Consider the following 22,492-nt stretch of genomic DNA (forward strand, 5'->3'; position numbering starts at 1 on the left):
GTTTTGAGCTACTTTAGTTGCAATTCCATAAGCCATGCTCCCATCTAACTAACCAAGAGCTCAGTAATCCTAAAAAGGCGAGTAGAAGAAATTACAGTATCTTTTCTGCTGATTTGTTAAGCATGGGGCCAATTACTATGGGTAAAGGAGGGAAGTGTCCTGATGAGAAGAGGGGAAAACAGTCTGTCTGAAAACACTGGACAAACATCAAGAAAATAAAGCCTGAGAACTATGTAGGCCACAAATGCATTATTTAAATACTTTTTGGGCACCAACTATTATGCAACTGGCACTTGCCTAGGTGCTAGGGATAGAATGGTGAACTAGACAAGTTCACTTCCGTCAAGAGCTTCACCAGAATCTATCTCCCCAAGGCAGGCACAAATCCTGCCCAGGTCAGACCCAAACTCTGACCCTCAACAGCCAAATGGAAAAGAATGTAAAAAGGTTCAGCTTCTCATCTGATACACACAATACATGCTGACTGAACCTGGATAAGAACCCAGCTTACTCCAATGCCTTTGTAAAGCTGGCAGTTTCAAAGAAAAACAATCACATACTGAGTTTGATTGAGGAGCTTTCGGGTGAGATATTATGGGTCAAATACTATGCCAGATATTTTTGGCACCCATTTCTTACTTGGCTGTTGTATCCCCACCCCCAAGGGAATAGTGGCATCATCAGTAAAAACAACTGACACAGTGGAAAACGCAAGGGAAAAAAAGAAAGCCTAGCTTTGCCCTGGCTGGTGTGGCTCAGTGGATTGAGTGCCAGCCTGCGAACCAAAAGGCTGCTGGTTCAATTCCCAGTCAGGGCACATGCCTGGGTTGCAGGCCAGGTCCCCAGTTGGGGGCGTGCCAAGAAGCAACCACACATTGATGTTTCTCTTCCTCTCCCTAAAAATAAATAAATAAAATCTTAAAAAAAAAGAAGCAGCAGCCTAGTTAGTGTACAAGTTGTCTACTCTGCACTATAGCTCAGAATCTAAGGGGCTGCCTTGTAAAGGACACAGATGTAGGCACCTGAGCACTGCGGTGATAATCAATCTGGTGTGGAATATTTTTCCCACAAGACTGTAGGCTTATTCTTTGCTAAGCCTCTGACACACTAAGCCTGCACAATGTTGAAACAATCTGAGGATTCCAGGAGTATGAGGATTCAATCATTTGTTCAACAATTATTTATTGGGAACCTACAGTCTCATGATGGAGATTCAGAGCAAACAATACTGCCATGCCTCTGCCCTTACAGACTACTGGTAGAAGGGGCAAACACAAAGCAATTACTTGAAAAAATTAATCGTAATTGTGGTTAAGTGTGATACAGGAGGAATATGTATCAATGAAGGGATCTAACGTGGCCTGGGAGGGGTGGAAAAACATTCAAGCAATGGATTATGAAGAGAATGGACAAACCCCAAATTATGCAGAGAAAAAGAGTCAAACATGATTTCTCCCTAAAAAATGGCCTGCCCTTTTCTGCTCCCTACGTCTCAGACACCTGTCTCTTCTCAGAGCTCACAATACCCTGTACTTCTCAGTATTACTCAGATGAATTTGCTGCAACGTGACAGCCAGTTTTATGAATCTCTCTCTACTAGGCTGCAAACTCCTCTAGGACAAGAACCTTATCCAACTTACTTCTGTGGTTGTAGAACGTAGCATTGGGCTACAGACTGAGGAGGCCCTCAGAAAATGGTTATTATCACTATAACTACTACTCTTCAGACTGGTTATTAAACAAATTATGCAACTGTGCTCCTGTTAATTGAGATCTCTCCCCCACCCAGTAGTAGAGAAATATCAACATATAAGTCCCAGGAACAGATCACCTACCACTGATCCCAACTGTACCACTGTTCTCAGTTTCTTTGTCGTGGTGATTTTTGCTTGTTTACATGGATGGTTGAGAGCTGTCTTTTCCATTGTGACTTCCAATGGAAGACTATCAGCCAAGAATGGCAGTGCCTTAAAAGACAGTGATTTTGAGGATCACAGGGTAGGGAAGGGGTAGAGTGAAGAGAATTAGGGCCCTAATTCTATAGCGCACTCTGTAGGCTAAAACAGAGTCAGTGTGTCACAGAAAATTACACCAGAGGCCGAATGTAATCCCTGGTTTCCTGAATAAACATGAGCACGGCCACAGGTCATCCTGGAGCCATGCTCGGTCCTCAATGACACCCCATCCTACACCCCATGACCATCCTAAATTGAGGAGGCAAGGTCTTTGCTCCTCCAAGCCAAATTCTACAAAGCTCCAATTGCCCCAGACAGAAAAAAGAGGATGCCAACTGCTAAGTCCATTTTGATAGCCAGAGAAGGATTAAAGGAACTGCACACATGGTGATGTCCAAATCTGAGCAGTAAGATTAACCACGTGGACTGCCAGAGGTCACAGAGGTTTAAAACAAGGAGATGTGCCATCCCATTTTTCACATCTAAAATTCAAACTGGAAAAGAAGCCCCAAGAGAGACACAGTAACGCACCCTGCTGCCTCGGAATTCTAGAGAAACGCTAACACAGGGTCACTGTCCTTTAGAAACAGTGGGTGAGACAGACCAGGAGATTATCTACAGTGTCACGAGAAAAGCACAAGCAAGGTACTAATGGGAACTCACAGGCAGGAGTGACAAGTCCATGAGGGGCAGGGAGCGTCGGATGAAAACCTCAGGGTCAGAAGTGGCATTAGAGCCCGGTTTTGAAGGAGCAGGCTCCCGAAAGGCCAAGAAAAGGGAGTGAAAAGTGCATTCTAGGCAAAAGCTGTCGCATATACAAATACTCAGTAGCATAAAGGCACAGGTTGTTCTGAAACTACAAGTAATTGTGTGTAGATAGTTTAAGGCACATGACAGTGAGTGACAGGAGAGGAAACTGAGGGAGGTTGAGGAAGGCCAGATTGGGAAAGGTCTTATACCAGGCTAAACAGCTGGACCTCTTCCTGTCGGTGGGAATAACATACACTTACTATTATTACAGTTTATTTTATTAAATAACTACAGCATACTAGGCAAGGTGTTTTACCTACTTCACTCCATTTAATGTTCCAAACTCTGCCACATGGGTATTTATCTCATTGTACATGCAAGAAAAAACACTCAGGAGAGATTAGGTAACCTTCTCACACCAGTTCTGTTTGACTTCAAAGACTACACAAAATCTCACCCAAACAGGACTATTGGTATGGGAACTCCTAGATGCCTAATTTCAAACAGCCTAAGGCTCTTTCCAACATAGTACAGATTATAATGTAAGTTTCAGAAACTCTCACGTGAGTCTACCGCAAACTTAGTGGTATATTAAAATGTTCATGAAGCCCTTGAAATCACTGGAATCAGACTGAATAGGTTCATCTACTTTCTTCCCAGTCTCTAAAAAAAAGGATCCTAAGAAATCTAAGATCAATTTTTCTGATGGTCCTTGTCCGAAAGTTTCTGTTTCTTGACATGACTACAGCATCTGACATCAACAGCTATTTCAGCAGGCAAGGTAACCAGAGTTCCCAAAGCTGAGCCAGGAGCAGAATGAGACCGTGGCTTACCTACCATCTGACCATGAAAATTCAATAATGAGGAAGTACGGGTTTGTGGTAACAGGTCTAGGCTCTGAAGCTTATTAGCTGGTTGAATGTTTTCATAATACCTAACTTTAATGAACCTCAGATTTCTTATATTTAAAATGCAGTAATAACCTTGAGGAAAATAGATGCTAAAATCCTCAACAAAATATTAGCAAACCAAATATAGCAATGCATCAAAAAGATCACACACCACGATCAAGCGGAGTTTATTCCGGGAATGCAAGGTTGGTACAGCATTCACAAATCAATAAATGTGATTCACCACATAAATAAAATAAAGGATAAAAACCACATGGTCGTATCAACAGATGCAGAAAAAACATCTGATAAAACCCAACACCCACTTATGATCAAAACTCTCAGCAGAGTGGGAATAGAGGGAACACACCTAAACATAATATAGGCCATATATGACAAACCCACTGCCAGCATCATGCTCAATGGGCAAAAACTACAAATGTCCCCCAAGATCGGGAACAAGACAGGGATGTCTGCTTTCCCCTCTCTTATTCAACATGGTACTGGAAGTCCTAGCCACAGCAATCAGACAAGAAGAAATAAAAAGCACCCAAATTGGAAAGGGAAAAGTAAAACTGTCTTTATTTGCACAGAGCACGATACTGTACATAGAGAAACCCAAAGATTCCACCAAGAAACTACTAGGACTGATGAATAAAATGTAGTAGTCGTCGGCAGCCGTCCGTCTCGAGAGACGATGGTGTAGCTTCTTAAGAGTCTATCTGCACCGCCGAGAATGGCTGTGCAGTCCGACTCGGGAGTGACACGGTATCTGTCTCCTCCCGTGTTGAATCGACATCTTGCGATGACGCTGGAGTGTCCTCTCCAGTGAAGCTGAAGCTACAGAGCCTGGGCAGGGTGATATGGAGGGTCTGCTGTTGCCCATGCAGCAGACCCCCCCTCTCTTCGCAGCTGAAGGGTCCAAGGGAAAGACAGAATCAATACAGCTTGGCTTCAGGTGCGCCGCAGGAGTTGCCGGTGTTGACTACAACGTCAAACCGCCTTAGGGACTCCGGCTCCGGATTTTCTGTCGGGGTTTACTCCCTTAGCCTTTCCCCTGAAGAGGTATGCCGCAAGGCAGCGGAGGTTTTTTGGAGTCAGAGTTTTCCTTCTCTGATGTGCCCTGACTGGAAGATCGAACCAGCGACACTTAGCTCGCAGGCCGACGCTCAATCCACTGAGCCAAACCAGCCAAGGGCCAAAATGTAGTAGTAAACACTACCTTTCAGAGTAGCTAATAAAGCTAAACAGAAGAAACAATGTGAAGGAAGGACTCAATACCTAAAGCATGGTAGGAACCCAAACCTACCTACCTTTCCTACTCATGCACACACTTAGCTGGCATTCTGTCTGCATATCTCACAGGATTTTTGTGAGGCTCAAATAAGGTGATGTCTGTCAAAGTCCTTAATCAAGTAAAATATAACTATGTCATTACAACTAAGTTCAAAACACTGCTCAGGGCACAAGAATGAATATTTTATAAACCTTATCTTCAAGAGGCTAACCTTCAGACAAGAGAGCTTACAAGTACACAAATGAGTGTAATACAGATAAGAAGGAATAAATGTTAGAAAAGTGGTAATAACATAATTAAGCATTTACCATGGGCCAGGCCTAGTCTGGTGATTTACCTGCATTATCCCATTTAATCCTGAGGTGAGCCGTATGTAGCAAGTACTATTATATTCACAGACGTGGAAACTGAAGCACATGAAGGCTAGGTTCTATGATCAGGTTTACACAATTAGTAGTGGTGCAGCCAGGATTTAAATGCAAGAATTCTGACTTTTGCCCTGGCTGGTGTGGTTCAGTGGATTGAGGGGCCGGCCTGCGAATCAAGGGGTCGCCGGTTTGATTCCCGGTCGGGGCACATGCCTGGGTTGTAGGCCAGGTCTTCAGCCAGGTCTCCAACTGGGGGCGCACTGGAGGCGGCCACACATTGATGTTTCTCTCTCTCTCTCCCTCTCTTCCCCTCTCTCTAAAGCTATATTAAAAAATATTAAAAAAAGAAAAAAGAATTCTGACTCTAGAGCTCATAGTATTAGAGATACAGAGATGTGCATTAAAGAAAACTAAAGTGGTAACAATGGGGTCTAATAATGGACTGATATTCACCCACTAAGAATGCACACTGTGCCTGGCCTTGTGCTGAGCTCTTTACATGCCAGCTCTCACTGAATTCCAAAATCCCTCGGTGAGCTAGATATCATCCGGATTTTACAAATGAGGCAAAAGACTTAATGAGATTGGGTTATTTGCTCAAGGTCTCAGTTAGTGACCAGCAGAACCAGATCCCAAACTAAAGCCTGTCAGTGTCTAAAACATATGTTTTTAACCTCTTTGTTGTATGGCTCAGCAGCAGGAAGTATGTTCAGGCTGGGTGCTGAAAGCCAAGTAGAATTTGGGTGGTTGATAATGTGGCTGTGTGGGGTTCCAGACAAAAGGCACAGCATGAATAAAGGGTTGCACAGAAGAAGTCCAAGAATTAAAAAAATATTCTTAACATTTATTGGTGTATCAGTAATCACTCTATTTTTTAACACACACACACACACAGTATTTTAAATAATGATAGGATCACTTTAGTCTGTGATCCCTAAATTGTCAAATGGGCTAGATTACCCTTTTCCACCATTAAAAATAACTTTCTAAATTCCAACAACAGTATATATGTTATAGAATATTAGAAAATATAAAGATGCAAAAATAAGAAAATAAAGCATGTCATAGACACTTCGAAGAGTGAACTGTGGAAAATTAGTTGAGAAGGTAGTTCAGAAACTGACTGCAGCAGCCTTGGCCTTGAGTGCCAGGCTGAAGAACCAAACCCACACTCTACATGCATCGGAAGACTGTGAGCAGACAGGCAGTATATATAATTACAGCTTTGTGCCAGGCTTAGGACAGACTTAAATGAAGAGACAGGAGGCAAGAGGATCAGGTAGGAGACTATTATAATAGTCCCCGTAGAAATTATGGTCTTATTGAGCACAGCATAAGGCTTATGAGTGGACTACCTATCATGACCACTATGAGATCAGACTGAGTCAGGCCTAAGTTTGAATTTGGCTCCATCACTAGCTGTGGGACTCTAAGTTACTTACCCCTTGTGAGCCTCAGTTTTATCATCTATACAGCAGGGAAAAGAAAAGCCATGTACAGTTGTTGTGAGAACTAAATAAAAATTTTCAATTTCTACGCTATTGATTTTTTTTTTTCTTTAAATCAGGGAACTGTCCTGCATTACAGGATATGTAGCAGTATCCCTGGTCTCTACCTACTCAACCCTTCCCTTCCTGTGACAACCAAAAATGTCTCCAAACATTGCCAAATTAATCCCGGTTGAGAACCACTTGGCATAGTTTCTGACGTTTGAAGTGATCAAAAATATAAAAGCTTAGAAAAATGATTGCTGGGGAGGAAAGGAGGAGATGGTGGTAACTTGATGATGAAAGCAGAAATATAAAAGACAATGTGTAAAACTGAGATGACCAAATTGGCTGGCTGGCTGACTGGATAAGAAGGCCATCAAAGAAGGAGACAGCAGAGGTGACCACAGCTTTAATGCTATGTTACTCACCCCCCCACACACACACACAAAGGAAGACTGCAAATAGGTAGGTCTGAGGGACGAGAGGGGCACACAGATGGAGATATTTGAAATGCATTAAGAACTCTGGCCTGTACCTAGGGAGAAGGTGAGTGTAGGTGTCCATCAAATATCAAAATCTTTTTTTTTTAATGTTAGAAATTTCTTTATTATTACTTAGTAAGTACCAGCTTAATACTGCAGAAAATTTCAAATCAGCCTTTGATAATTCATTCGCCCCCCCCAAACTCTTGATAATGAACTTTTCAAGTAATGACATGTTCTCTTCTCTCTTCTGTATAAAACTTTATGAAATAAAGGCAAAAAACTGTGTACATATTGCTGTCAAATGCAGACCATGGCTGTGGAAACAGTGTCTGCCCAGGCTCTCCTTACTGTCCTGGTCCTGAAAGACTCTTGTTCATGAACTGCCTCTTCACAAAGCAAGTCCACCACTTGCTGGGCTTATCATTCTGAGGGTCAAAAACTTTCTCACAAAGTCTCTGTCCAGTCTCTTGCCTTAGCTGTTATAAATAGGTTTCACCACTTCGTCTTCCTATTAGTTTGCAGGTTTGGCATAAATTGCATTAAGTGGAAAACCAGGCTTTCCAGGAATTGGAAAGTTAGTGATTCCCAGTGTATATTTTCTTTCTCGCCTTTTCTTTTGGAATTACACTTCTGGAGTTTCTTTAGACACTCAGAAACATAGAGCGTTATGTATATCAAAGTTCTATCAGCTACACTCTTAATTTCATAGTTTTTGAAGAAGACCTTGGCCTTGAAGTAACAGACGGCTTCATTCACAGTATCTGTATCTTCTGTCTCTCCAGGGGCGGGTCCTTTGATCTGCCTTCTGAGAGGCAACAGTGCCATGTGTCCAATGAGTTCGGTGTCTGGGTCCATGAGAGAGGAGCGGTAAGCAGGCATCTCAGTGGGCCCCCGAGTTTCAGCCCAGATTTCAAAATCATTCTTAATGTCTCCTGAGCTTTTAACAGTTTCAGTTTATCTAACAGTTTCAGAGTGAGTACTTAACACGTGACTTCACTGTAAAGCTCTCAGGAGAAATGAACTTAAAAGACACATTTAACAATGAATATGTACAGCCTTTGAGATTAGAAAAAAAGGTGTTCCGTTTTCAGAAAGAAATACAATCAGAAAAAGTATATAAAGCAAATAAGACAAAAAATCACTACAAATTTGTACACCGTGACAGACTCTTTAGTTTTCCATGCTTTCACTGGATAGCTGAAAAAGTTATGTACTGATCCTCCCAAAATTAAACCAATTTTTGAGCTTTTAATATGTGCCACATATTTTAGAGATAATGGTGAAAGAAAAAGTGGTTGGATCCTAACCAAAGCGCTTTCAAATTCTAGCTGCATACCTTCATAAGCCAGATGTTATCTGACTGTCGTCTCCAGAGCCCCACCAGCCCCCATGACAGCTCTTGTAGCCTTTGCCAGCCACCTGAGCAAACAAAACTGCATCTCTGTAGTCTATCCCACGGCCCCTTCTGAGCACTAACCAAAGCAGATAAGCACTGGAACTAACCTGAGGCACTTACATACAGTGACTGTACTTTGGATTTTCTAAGACTATTCTGTTCTGTGGTCTCTATGAAACAATATTCTCTAAATTCCAATATTCAGGAAGTCAAACCAAATCTCCACCTTAAAAGCCCATGTGATATCATGATACATTTGCCAAAACCCGTAGAATGGATAATACCAAGAACGAACCCCAATGTAAACTATGAATTTTGGGTGTCAGTGTAAGTTCATCAGTTGTAAAAAAGATACCATCCTGGGGCAGGATGTTATTGGGGGGAGGGGGGATATTGGGCAGGATGTTTGAAAGGGGGTTATGTGGCACTCTCCAGCAGGGCCGGACTCAGACCCTTGACATCCTCTCCCATATCTGACTGCTGACTCCAAGTCACATTTCCAGAGCTCACCTTTGAGAAGCTACACTCTCACACGCAGAAGCTAGGTCTTCCGCAGCTATTATTTTAAGAAGCTAAGATTAACTCAGGGCTAGACTAAGTAATGAGATACAAGTGTTTTGGGTATCTGTGGGTTCCCAGCATAACTAATGAGTACTATCAACAGCATTCCATCCAAGATACGGACAAATTCAAGTGGCCTAGAGCTCTTTGTAAAGTACAGAGGCAACGATCAGGGGGAAACTGTCTCTGTCCCTTCCTATGTAGTCTCTGCTTGGGAAATTAACATTTTACATAATTATTAATAAAGGTCATTTGTGGTGGGTTTTTTATTATATTTCATTAATTATGCTACTACAGTTGGCCCAATTTTGGCCCCTTTGTCCCCCTCCACCCAGCACCTCCCCTCCCTCAGGCAATCCATGAGTCATGCGTATAAGTTCTCTGGCTCCTCCATTTCCTATGCTGTACTGTACATTCCCACAGCTATTCTGTAACTACCTATTTGTGCTTCTTAATCCCCTCACCTCTTCACACATTCCCCCACACCTCCTCCGATCTGGCAACCATCAAAATGGTCTCCGTATCCATGAATCTGTCTCTGTTCTCGTTTGCTTAGTTTTTTACATTCAATTGTTGATAAATATGTATTTATTGCCATTTTATTGTTCATAATTTTAATCATCTTCTTTGTCTTAAAAATAAGCCCTTTTAACATTTCATATAATAATGTTTTGGTGATGATGAACTCCTTTAAATTTTTCTTGTCTGTGTAGCTCTTTATCTGCCCTTCAATTCTAAATGATACATTGCTGGGCAGAGCAATCTGGGCTGTAGGTCCCTGCTCTTCATGACTATTTCTTGCCAATCCCTTCTAGCCTGCAAAGTTTCTCTTGAGAGATCAGCTGATAGTCTTATGGGAACTGCTCTGTAGGTAACTAACTTCTTTTCTCTTGCTGCTTTGAAGATTCTCTGTATCTTTAACCTTTGGCATTTTAATTATGTAGTGTCTTGGAGTGGGCCTCTTTGCATCCATCTTGTTTGGGATTCTCTGTGCTTCCTGAACTTTGCAAGTCTATTTCCTTTACAAATTAGAAAAGTTTTCTTTCATTATTTTTTCAAATGGATTTCCAATTTCTTGCTCTTGCTCTTCACCTTCTGGCACCCCTATGATGCAAATGTTGTAACACTTGAAGTGGTCCCATAGGCTGCTCACACTATCCTCATTTATTTTTTTTAATTCCTTTTTCTTCTTGTTGTTCTTATTAGTTGATTTTTGCTTCCTTATGTTCCAAATCATTGATTTGATTCTCAGCTTCATCCACTTTACTGTTGTTTCCCTGTAAATTGTTCTTTACTTCAATTAGTGTATTCTATGTTTCTGACTGGATCTGTTTTATGCTGTTAAGGTCCTCACTAAGTTTCTTAAGTATACTTATAACCAGTGTTTTGAACTTTGCATCTGATAGATTGCTTATTTTCATTTTGTTTAGCTCTTCCTGGAGTTTTGTTCTGCTCTTTCATTTGGGCCATTTTTCTGTCTCCTCCTTTTGGCAGCCTCCCTGTGTTTGTTTCTATGTATCAGGAAGAGCTGCTATGACTTCCTGTCTCGGTAGCGTGGCCTAATGTAGTAAATGTCCTGTAGGGTCCAGTGGCCTAGCCTCCCCTATCACCCAAGCTGGGTACTTGAGGTGTGCTCTCTGTGTGAACTGAGTACACCCTCCTCTTATAGTTGAGCCTAGATTGCTATTGGCAGATCAATGGGAGGGGTTTACCCAGGCCAGACAGCTACAAGGACTGGCTCTGACCACTTACCACCAACCTCTGTCCTCCGTGGAGGATCAGCTGTGTAGGGGCGGGGTGGTGGTGTTCTGATGTGGTCTATCACTATCCACTGGGTGTGCAGGCTCTGGGGTTTCCCAGTTGGTGGAGGCCAAGGTCAGCCCCCACCTGTGTTCTTCCCGGGGCCACCCTGCCTGAGCTATAAAGCAATCTGACATGGCTGCTACTTGTGCTGGGCTTGGAGATTCCCAGGTGAAGCCAAGCTGTGACTCTAAGCTGGCTGCTGCTAGTGCCGGGCCTAGGGCCACTTTGCAAGAGGTATGGGGGCTGAGGGCTCACTAAAGCTGGCTGTTGCTTATTTGAGAGGATTTAGGGAATTGTGAAGCATGAGCCAAGACCAGCCATTCATATGGAAAAGCCACGGTTAACAGTTTGAGTGGGCCTGTAAGTGGGGTGGGACAGTCTTGGGGGATCTTCATAGCAGGGCAAATAGTGTTAGCCAGGTTGATGGAAGTCTTAGATATGGCTCTGTGGAGGGAAGGCTGAGAAAAGGGATAATGGCCTCTGCCCACCTTCCTGTCTGGGAAAAGGCTGTCCCCCAGCTCCCACCTTGATGCCATACACTTTGGTTACTCCCTGTACACCACCGGTGCCTTTCAAGCACCCTGGTGCTGGAGCTCAGAGGGAGTAAGTCTGAGTAAGACGATGTCTGGGTTCTTTAAGAGGAACTGCTTGAGACTCCAGAAGTTTTTTCCACCAACTTAGCCCCCACCGGCTTTTGCAGCCAGAAGTTATGGGTACTTTTCTTCCTGGCACTGGCCTTCTTGCTTCTGAGATATCCCTTCCAAATTTTTATCCACCACACATGGATGTGGGACCAACCTGTTCTGCATTTCTGTCCCTCCTGCCAGTCTGGATAGATGTGGTTTCTTTAATTCTGTAGTTGTCAGACTTCTATTCAACTCGATTTACGGCAGTTCTGAGTGACAGCCGTTCCACACTTTAGTGTAATCTTGATGTGGTTGTGTGAGGATGTGAGCCATGTTTACCTATGCTGTTATCTTGACCGGAAGTCTGTTGTGGGTTTTTTTTGTTTGTTCAGTTTCATTAAAGGTTTGTGTCACTTGGGAAACTATATAATATGGTAGAAAAAAATAAGGGCTTTGAAATCATGCTTTGCTGCAAGTCCTGGCTCTGCCACTTCATCGCTATGAACACTAGACAAGTCATACCCTCTCAGAGCCTCAGTTTTCTCACTTATAATGCTTTTCAAAGTTCAGGTTTCCCCATCAGTGGGTTGTAAATTCAATTTAGTGGCTCAGAAATAACATTTCTAAGTAAAAAAATAAAAGAGAAAATATCAGCTGATACTACCTATAACGAGCACAAGTACTATTTTATGGAAGTGAAGTTTCACACATATATAGATATATGTACAAATATGTGTATAAGTTAAAATACAAAATTTCTTACAGAATAGATAATGCTCAAAAACTTGAAAGCCACTGACCTTCAAAATGAGACTGTCAAATGTGTATAGTGTTATTTTCTGTGTTTACAGAATATTTGAGATTTGAAAAAATAAAACAACATGGGTCAAATGTTAGCAATTACCCCTTCTAGAGTCAAGAATATCTGAATACAACCTTACTTAAGAATACTGGGAAAGTTCCTCTTCACTGGTCAATTTCAGATTCCCATCAATATGTCTTTAAGTACATCATATAAATGAAACAGTCAGACATCATCATCTGCCAAGGATACAGCCTTCTGACACAGAAAGAACAGGTTTAATTAGGACTGAGTTTTATCTTAAATTAATATAAAGAACCAGCCTGCAAGAACCTATCCAGATAACAGTAATGTGTGAAATCACCCAGAAGCAATTCTTGTTGGACAAGTTCTCTCTGATTTAAAAAAAGAAAAAAAAAAAAAACAATGAAACCAATATTATCCCCAGAAGTATTCTAAAAGAAATATCATTCTGCTAGGACACCCAGAGATGGCCACTACCATGTGAAAGCCTTCACAAAGCCCCCACCTGGGAAGGACTCTGGTTAAAGGTGGTGTCAGGAAGCCTCAGGAACAAAACATAGACAAGAATTGCACAGAAGGACTTCTTCAGCCTGCAGAACAAGTTACTCTTCTGTATAAAACTTCCCAATTTCCTATCATTTGGGGAAAAAAGTATCCAAATTTCTCACCACAGCTTACACGGTGCTACATGATAGGGCCCCATCCCACCTCTCCAACATCACCTCCTATCTGCATTCACTTTACTTTTAGGCCATACTGCCCTTTCTGCTCCTCGAAACGCCAAGCTCAGTCCTCTCTTAGAGCTCTTGGTCACACTGCCCAGATCACGCTTCTTTCAGTTCTCTGTATGCTGCGGTTCTTCTCAGCATTTGGCTCTCAGTTTGTATATTTCGGTTCCTCAGAGCAGCATTCCCTATTTCCTCATTAAAGGAGTCCCCCATCCAACTGAGTGAAAACAGTGAAGGAACTGAGAAGTATATATTGGTAGTTCTCAAATAGTCACGGGGCTATAAAGTACAGCAGAGGGAATAGAGTCAATAATACTGTAATAACTATGTATGGTGCTAGCTGGGCACTGGAAGTATCAGGGGGAACACCTTGTAAAGTATATGAATGTCTAACCGCTATGCTGTATACCTGAAACTAATACAAAATAATAGCAAATGTAAACTTTAATTGAAAAATAAGTAAATATATATTTTATTTTATTCACAGCAGTTTCCTTCCCGTTGTACTTCACCCTACATCGTTAACTTATTTTTCTGTCTCCTCACTAGAATATGAGTTCCATAAGAATCTTTTACTTTTGGTTTTGACTCTCTCCTTAGCACCCAGAAGAGTGTCAGTTACTTACTCACTCACATGTGTATGTATATGTATGTGTGTATATCTGCCACACGAACAAATGAATAAACAACATCAATGGACAATTGACTGCACTTAAAAAATAATGAGAAAAAAATTTACGTACACAGAAATAGCTGTGAATTGAGTTCAACAAGGAATGTTCAGCTTTCCACTGAGCATCCACTCATGAACCATATCTACCACAGGGCCACAGCTCCTGATGCCCAGTGAAAGAATATTTGATTTGGTTTTGATGCTTAGGCTAAACCTTCTGTTTATAAATCCATTGATCCTCACCTCACTATGAAGGTCGCTTCTAGCATAATGGCTCTGGAGCCAAGAGAGACAGGGGTTCAATCTCAGTTATATCTTAACACGCTATTAGGCCTTACACAAGTTTCGTCATCTATTAAATAAAGACAACAGTACTGTTTTGCAGATTAAATAAGCATTTGGTACATAATAAAAACCCAATTAAAATTGCTATTATTATTTATTCATACACATTTTCCCCAACTAGTATTTATCCACGTCTACTTTGTTACAGGTCCTGTGCCTGTACAGCAGGCATAGACACAGTTCAGGAGGGACTGACTATAGTACCTGCCCAGGAAGAGCTCACAGTGTAATAGGAAAGATAAGCCCATACACAGTAAGTATAAAAGAGAGAAGTGTAGTATGTATTGTCTCATCCAGGAAGACTGAAGAGAATCTATCTGCCCTTCTCCAGCAAATCTGGTGTTAAGAGTTTGATCTCTCAAGTTAAAAGGTAATCCCGCTCTGGGTGGTGCAGCTCAGTGTATCAAGTACCAGCCTGCAAACCAAAGGGTCGCCAGTTTATTCCCAGTCAGGGCACGTGCCTGGGTTCTGGGCCAGGTCCTCAGTTGGGGGCATGTGAGAGGCAACCACACACTGATGTTTCTCTCCCTTTCTTTTTCCCTTCCTTCCCCTCTCTCTAAAAAAAGGAAAGAAAGAAAGAAAGAAAGAAAGAAAGAAAGGAAAGGAAAGGAAAGGAAAGGAAAGGAAAGGAAAGGAAAGGAAAGGAAAGGAAAGGAAGGAAGGGAGGGAGGGAGGGAGGGAGGGAGGGAGGGAGGGAGGGAGGGAGGGAGAAAAGAAAAGAAGAAAAGAAAAGAAAAGAAAAGAAAAGAGAAAAGTAAACCCAAGCCCTTCCAACTTGTAAAAACACAATGGCTTCTGAGATGGATCTGAGAAGCTCTGTAAAGAAGCCCTCACGAGGCTGTAAAAAGAATGGTTAAGAATGACAGTTATAATAGCCAAAAAGTGGAAACAACTAAAGTGTCCATCACACTTAAAATGATGAATAAAATGTGGTATTTACAAATAACAGAATATTATTCAGCTTTAGAAAGGAAATTCTGACACATATTATAACATGGATAAACCTAGAGGACATTATGCTCAGTGAAGCCAGTCACAAAAAGACAAATACTGCATAATTCCACATATCAAGTATTTTGAGTAGTCAAATTCAAAGAAACAGAAAGTAGGATGGTGGCTGCCAGGGGCTGGAGAGAGGGAGCAATAGGAAGTTAGTGTTAGGTATATGATTTCAGTTGGGGAAAATAGTGAAAAGTTCCGGAAATGGTTGGTAGAGATGGTTGCACAAAAATGTGAACATACTTAATACTACAAAACTGTACATTGAAAAATGGTTAATATGGGTCCTTAGCTGGGTGGCTCAGTTGGTTGGAGTGTCGTCCTATACACCAAAAGGCCGCAGGTTTGATTCCCAGTCAGGGCACATACCTAAGTAGGGGCACATACGGGAGGCAACCAATTGATGTTTCTCTTAATTCAATAAAAACATATCTACTTTTCTGTAACTTTGATCATTTTTATATCTGGTAGCATATGGACCCAGTTCTTTTCCCCAGGTTAAGATATGAGAAGAATTCCTGGCCAGTCCTCTACTGAACACACCATGTGCTGGAGTCAACACCCAAGAAGTTACAAGTATTGATATATAAACACCCAAACCCTGATTTATAGCAAAATAGAGAGATGCTATACACACTGACCATGGGTGGGTTTATTTCTCCAACTGTAAGAGAGGGAGAAAATAAACCAAAGTATGTGTATGTATAAATATCAGTTTAGGATTATATAAGTTGATTTCTAAAGAGACAAAGTCCCCGGGAAAAAGAAAAATGCTAACATTAAAAAAAAAAAAGTTAATTTGCATTAAGCAATGAAACTTTCATAGACTAAGCAAAAATGCCACAATTGACTGTCCTATATAATGACCTGGTTCCCCAGTAGCCCAGAAAGATGGGAAATAAATACCCAAAACCCTAGTTTAGGCAGACTGAAGAGAGTAGACTGCGGCTGTCTTGAATGATTAAAGTCTATGTCACAGCACGACGGGGTCTATGCTTTGCTAGCCCTCCCCCCAGGAGTCCCCACTCTTATCCCAGACTGAGGACTGAGAGAAGAATGACAGTTTCACCTTCGTATACTCAAAGACTCCAGAATTTAAAATTTAACTTCTCTGCTGTCCACTCATCCAATTTTCATTAAGAGCAAGTTACATTATCTAGAAAGCATCAAAGGCAAATGCCACCTTTATTTTTTTACTTTATCAAACCCATTAAAATCAAGGCCAGGATGTGATACGGACATGGGACTTAGGATCACAAAAAAAATCTCAAATCAAATAACTGTTTTAAGTTGGAGTCAAGTTCATCAACAATAAGATGACAGCTTCAGGCAAAGTTGGCTGTCTTCCTGCATTTCAGAAAGGCTAGCATTGCTCCTGACAGAGCACATAGGTATAAGCAACCTCCGGGTGGGTAATGCCACCGAACAAAAGCAACACCTTCAAAGTATCTCTCAGTGACTAGAGGCAGCCAGACACTCAAACTGCCAGTCCTGAATTACGGCCTCTGAATGGTGAGGGCTTCACATTTCACTGATCAGGGCACAGCCCAATCAGAAGACAAACCCCTGCACTGCCAGGGACCAGCAAATCCGCTTTCTTCCAGTGTGCACATGACTGAATGTGCTTCTGTCCATCATCTGGGTCATATATAGTTCAATGCGAGCTGAGCAGACAGGGCTGGAAGGAAATCTGGCGCGGTTCAATACCTCGTCTAGCCTGGGTTCCAGTATCTAATTTTTTTTACTGACAAACTCATTTCTCTACTGGGACAGGATGGTGTGCTGGCTGGAAGTTCCATTTCTACAGCAAGAATCCTATCTGGAAACACAGAAGTTGTCCTCTAGCCACAGCAGCTCGAACTTTTTTGATTGTTGTTGCTGCTTTTCTCCCATCACCCCCACCCCCTTTTGACAAAGATCCAACTGTAAAAAGTCTTACGTAACAGTTCAGGACTACTTCGGTTCTTTTACTGGGTAAGCACTTTCTTTTTTTTTTTTTTTTTTTTAACTAAAAACCATTTTAACATTGAATCTGTTGAGAGGCTTAACTAAAATCTTTTAAGTAATTTGTGTAGTGAAATACTGTCAGTGGCTTTTTTAGTCTCATTTCTGCACGTGCTCCTTTGTTCTCAGAACAGAAGCTTTTTATACACACCCCATAACGCAGCTGGAGAGAGTTATGAAGCCAGTTATTATAAGGAACACAAAGCTTGCTTTGCATTCTTTGCCTTTAGATACTTTATTTTGTATTTGTTTTCTTAAAACAGAGTGCTTAATGAAGGGGAAAATTCACAGAAGAATAAACTGTTGGAGAATTTAGCAAAGTTCGAAGTTTTTACCACCTTTTCTATCTGTAGTTTTGTGTGGCCAAACACTTGTGCCGCCTGGGGCGTTGGGGGTAGAGGCAAGCGTAGACAGAGAGGAACTAAGCCAGACATGGACAAAGGCATGAGCCAAAACCAGACAGTCCTGGCCGTTCGATAGGCCAGCACCGGGTGAGACAGGTCAGCCAGCTGCAGGGGCGGGAGCAGGGGGGGAACGGGGTATGGATGTGTGAGGTGCTCATGCGTGCGATCGTGACTAGATTCTGAAACGGCCAGCCATTTTCCCAGCTATGCTTTGTGCAATCTAAAGGAATGCATCTCCTCCGAAACAGTCCTGCCAGAGCCCAGTGATAGGCAGGAGTGTGATCGATACCACAACATATGGAATCAGAAAATACTGGGATCTGGGGTGGGCAGGAGGGAATGCAGAGGGTGTGGAAATTTTTTAGTGATCTGGAATGTGTTGAGTGACAGGAAGTGCCCCAAGCTCCCCCCCAGCCCAACTCTCCTCAGTCGCGCCTGCTTTTGTCTAACTCTTGTAATCTACACACTACTGCTTACAAAGCTGTCTGAGTTTAAGACAAAAAGAAACATAAAAGGCTCTCCATCCCATAGTACCTGTGATATGGAAGGAATGTAAAAAGCATGGCCCTTCAAGCCTGTGGACATTTCTGCAGGTATACAGGAGAAAAGATAAAATTTTCCAAAGGTAAACAAGAATTATGAATTACAGCCTAAACCTGATTTTTAAAATCCTGACTCTGTAATACTTACAGATGCTTTAAGTTGGTTCCTAATTTGCAGGAGGCTTGTTTTGTTTGGTTAATATACTGTGTTTGAAGTTGGTTATATTTTATCTGTATAAATTTGGACTTTGGGAGAAAAGATGCAAATAAGTAGAATGCGTTGAAAAAAAGGAGGACTTTCCCCTTCATTGGTTGAAAATCATTTTAAAAGCTTGGTTTCTTGGAAAAAACAGCTTCTTATCTCTCATTTTTACATGTATGCTACAAAGATAACTTTATGCCATAATAAATATAAAGTGGAAAAACTTACGACAGAAAATAATAGTGTTCTAAGTGAAAAACAACTTAGCATTTTCCCAAACTTCCACATTATCAAGAGAAACACTAAAACTTGAAGTAGCCAAATAATTCAATGGCTAATCATACTTTTAGGTGATGAAATGGAAAATTAGGTGTGAATAAAATGATGCTTGAGAATGTTTCTACCTCCTACCACAAAGGATGTTAGTGGTCAGTCTAGGAGTTAATCTTTCCTAGCGTGGCTCTGAGCCTTCATGCCGAGCAGACGTTATTCACATGACGATTCGAAAAGTCCATTCATATATCTCACTACCTGGATTTGAATAGAAACCAGACAGCAATTCTTTAGTTCCAGCCACCATTCGCCCCACTGGACAATAGCGATTTGTTAGCACAGAGTCACAGGCTGTGGGACACAAAGCTTGGAGCTGCAGAAAGATGGGGGATTCAGAGAACAGGAAATTACAGGCCCGATGCACTCCTGGCAGCTCTGAGAATACCAAAAAAAAAAAAAAGGCAACGCAGGGATGCCATGTTTGAGAGCTACTTCTAGCTTTTAAACCACTTTCAATGTCATAAAAGCTCTTTTGTTGGAGAACATAAATTCACGAGTCCCATGTGCTCGTCTTTTCTCACTACAGGGAACTTCATTCAATGCTCTGGCAGTCAGAAAAATCAAAAGCACCCAGAGTTGATTAGTTGTGGGCTCTCAGAGAAAAGAGAGGCGCCTTTTCCAAATAAAATGTTAGAGAAAAAAATATGCTTAATAACACAAGTGACGCATAATAAAATTATTATCTTTTACAAATCATTTCCTAAGACAAGACCATCAAAATGAAACCAAACTGTATCAAGACTCCAGGGAAACAAATTTTTCTTCAAAACATCATATAAAACCTATTATTTAATTCCATCAAAACTTTCTTTGGAAGATACATATCAATTTAAAAACTAATCTTATATAATACATCTGAATCGGTTGTATATTCCAAAACAAAGAACTAAAATCAAAGCCCTAAGGACTTATTTTAGAATACTGAAAAGGAAAACCACATTTTACTTTGTGGATTATTAAATTATTGTAGTTTGCTGGCTAAATTTAGAAATTGCCTCTACTTTCCTCACTTTAGACTTTAAAAAATAAAGTTAATGGACATTCTAGGTGAGGGGGGAGAAAGAATTCTCTGATCTCAACTAATGAGCAGAAGAAAACAGCACATGGGTTCCTACCCAGGCCCTCACGCTGCCACCGGAGCACCACCAGGCTCAAGGGGTGTCCGTTTCAGCAGGAGACCCCACACAAGGAAGTTGTAAATGATTTTGTTCTTCTGCCTTTCTTCCGTGATCTACTAGCAAATACAAGTTCTAAAAGATATTATACCTGAAATACCCATCAAATGAGATCATGAATGACTAAAAGTGCTTTGAAAATGTTAACTATTCCACTCTATTTGGTCCCATGGCTTTAAGTTGAACACATGCCAAATTTAATGTTGCTGAACAACAAATCAGAAACTTCTAAACTACCAGTTACTTAATTCTTCTCAAATTCTGTCACTGCTCATCAAACACAAGCATCAGTTCAGACCTTAAAGTGCACTGCTGTCCAATACAAAAGCCACCAACCACATGAGGCTATTTTTATTTGAATTTAAATGAATCAAAATTAAATAAAATTAAAAACTCGGGTCCTCAGTCACACTAGCCACATTTCAAGCACTCGAGAGCCACATGTAACCAGTGGCTATCACACTGGACAGCAGATTTAGGAGACACTTCCCTTACTGCAGGAAGTGCTACCGGACAGCACTGATCTAGACAATGCTCACATCCAGAACACCTACCTTCAACCACTCACCCAGCTGGACATGAAAGAAATTAAACCCTAAGTAAAAAATACCACGACAAGCACCATGATTCCACCATGATTCTTGAGAAATGTCTTTTAAAAAGTATTTTGAAATCAAAGGTTTCATTTTTTTTCTTACTCTGCAATAAAGACTTTATGAAGACTATTAAGACAGCAGTGACAGACAGGAAGTAGCAGCCAACATAATTAAAAGGATCCAGAACATCATTAACTTAGTGTCAGAAAGTGCTTCCTAAACACATGAAGCAACTAATTCTCTAGTCTCCTTTACAGAATCATTGTCATGGACAATATGGAATAGCAAAGAGTAAGGGCCTTTGAAATCAGTCAGACCTGAATTTGATTACCACTATTCACTTTACTAGCTAGATATTAGACAAATGAATTCACTTTTCTGCAATTTAGTGTCCTTACCTGCAAAATGGGAAAATAACTACCCTCCCTGCAAGATGTATGGAAGGACTCACAATAAAGTATATAAAGCATCTAGTAAGAGGATGGGCATGTAATAGAGATTCAAAAAAGGGTAGCCAATATTTATTATATATTTTTTCCTTAATCTTCATGATGTGACTCCTTATCGATAGACAGATACTATTCAATACAAACAGCCTACTAAACAAGTATTTTAAAATACTAATGCTGACCATATTAGTAATTCAACTGGAATAAAATGGAAATATTTGTATGCTAGACAGTTTTTCCCAACCAGGAGTTTTTTACAGGAACATTTAAATAATCTAAATTATAATAATGGTAATTCTTGAGCCCTGGCCAGTATGGCTCAGTTAGTAGGAGCACTGTCCCGTAAAAAAGTGTTGCGGGTTCGATTCCCAGTCAGGGCACATACTTAAGTTATGGTCTAATCCCCAGTCCAGGCACGTATGATCTCTGGTCTGGACACATACAGGAGGCAACCAATTGATGTTTCTCTCTTAAATTGATGTTTCTCGCTCTCTCCCCCTTCCTCTCTCTCTAAAAGCAATGCAAAAAAAAAAAAAAAAAAAAAAGGTCCTCGGGTGAGGATAAAAAAATAGTAGTCACAAAACAGGCAAAACATCCAACACCTATGACCTTCAATCACTGTGAACTTGGTTTACGGTCGAGACCAGATGCAATGAGTGGTGCCCCTCGAGGCTTTAGTGGTTTTTAAAATGCAAGTGGCTTATATTATTATTGCATGTCTTAACCTCCAAATCTATCATCAAATGAACTGGATAAGAGGTTCTTAAATTTTCATACCATTCTCAACCCATACTATGCCTGCTAGGTCCAAAAAGCATGGGTCTTAAGGTCAAGTTGATATGGGTGGGGATCCTGGTTCTACCACTTAGTATGTAATCCTAAAAGTCACTTCCTGTCTTTGTCTCAAACTCCTCATACATAAAATATGAATATTAATGCCTTATTGATAGGTCATTTTAAGGACCATATATAAAAACCATCTTGAACTGTTCCTGGCACATGGAAAACACTCTAGAAATGTCAATTCTGTGAAAACACAGTAAGGGCTTGAAGTCCCAGGTCCTTATCCAAGACCCTTCCAAAACAAAGAATGGAAATAGAAAGATTCCAGGCTGATTTAAGCATAGACCATTATCTGTTTAAATTTTAATTATTATCCGTTTAAATTTTAATTAAAACAAATATACAAAAATAAAAGCTGTAAACACCAAACAGAGAATTTCAAGTCTTAGAAACAAATGATCGCTTCTCGGCCTTTTGGCTAAGATCAAGTGTAGAAACATAAATGAAATGACTGAATGAATACAGGAAAAATTAGTCTTTTAAAAGTGAGGTGGTCCATCAGATTTTAATATTATAAAGTGCAATTTGATACTGATACTAATTCTTGGTCATTAGAAAAAAAACATCAAATTCTAAAATATCGCCCAAGATTGAGAAATTAAAATAGTCTCCTATAGGTATGGGAAAGAAAATTCATGTTTAACATTTTCCTACTACATTTGTAGATTCATTTTAAAATAGAAAATAATCCAGCAGGAACTAGAAATAGTAGGTGTTTCTTAATTATGCCAAACCACCAGGAAAAAAAACAT

At 40.8% G+C, this 22,492-nt stretch overlaps 2 pseudogenes; one reads left to right on the top strand and one right to left on the bottom strand.

Annotated features, from left to right (window-relative positions):
- Positions 1–7,435: 7,435 nt before the first annotated feature.
- LOC150013710 (actin-related protein 2/3 complex subunit 3 pseudogene) lies at positions 7,436–8,114 on the bottom strand (annotated as a pseudogene).
- Positions 8,115–22,138: 14,024 nt separating this feature from the next.
- LOC150013711 (U2 spliceosomal RNA) lies at positions 22,139–22,281 on the top strand (annotated as a pseudogene).
- Positions 22,282–22,492: the final 211 nt, after the last annotated feature.

The sequence above is a fragment of the Furipterus horrens genome, unplaced genomic scaffold (genome assembly GCF_987537825.1).
Source record: "Furipterus horrens unplaced genomic scaffold, mFurHor1.1.pri manual_scaffold_4, whole genome shotgun sequence".
Taxonomy (NCBI): Eukaryota; Metazoa; Chordata; class Mammalia; order Chiroptera; family Furipteridae; genus Furipterus; species Furipterus horrens.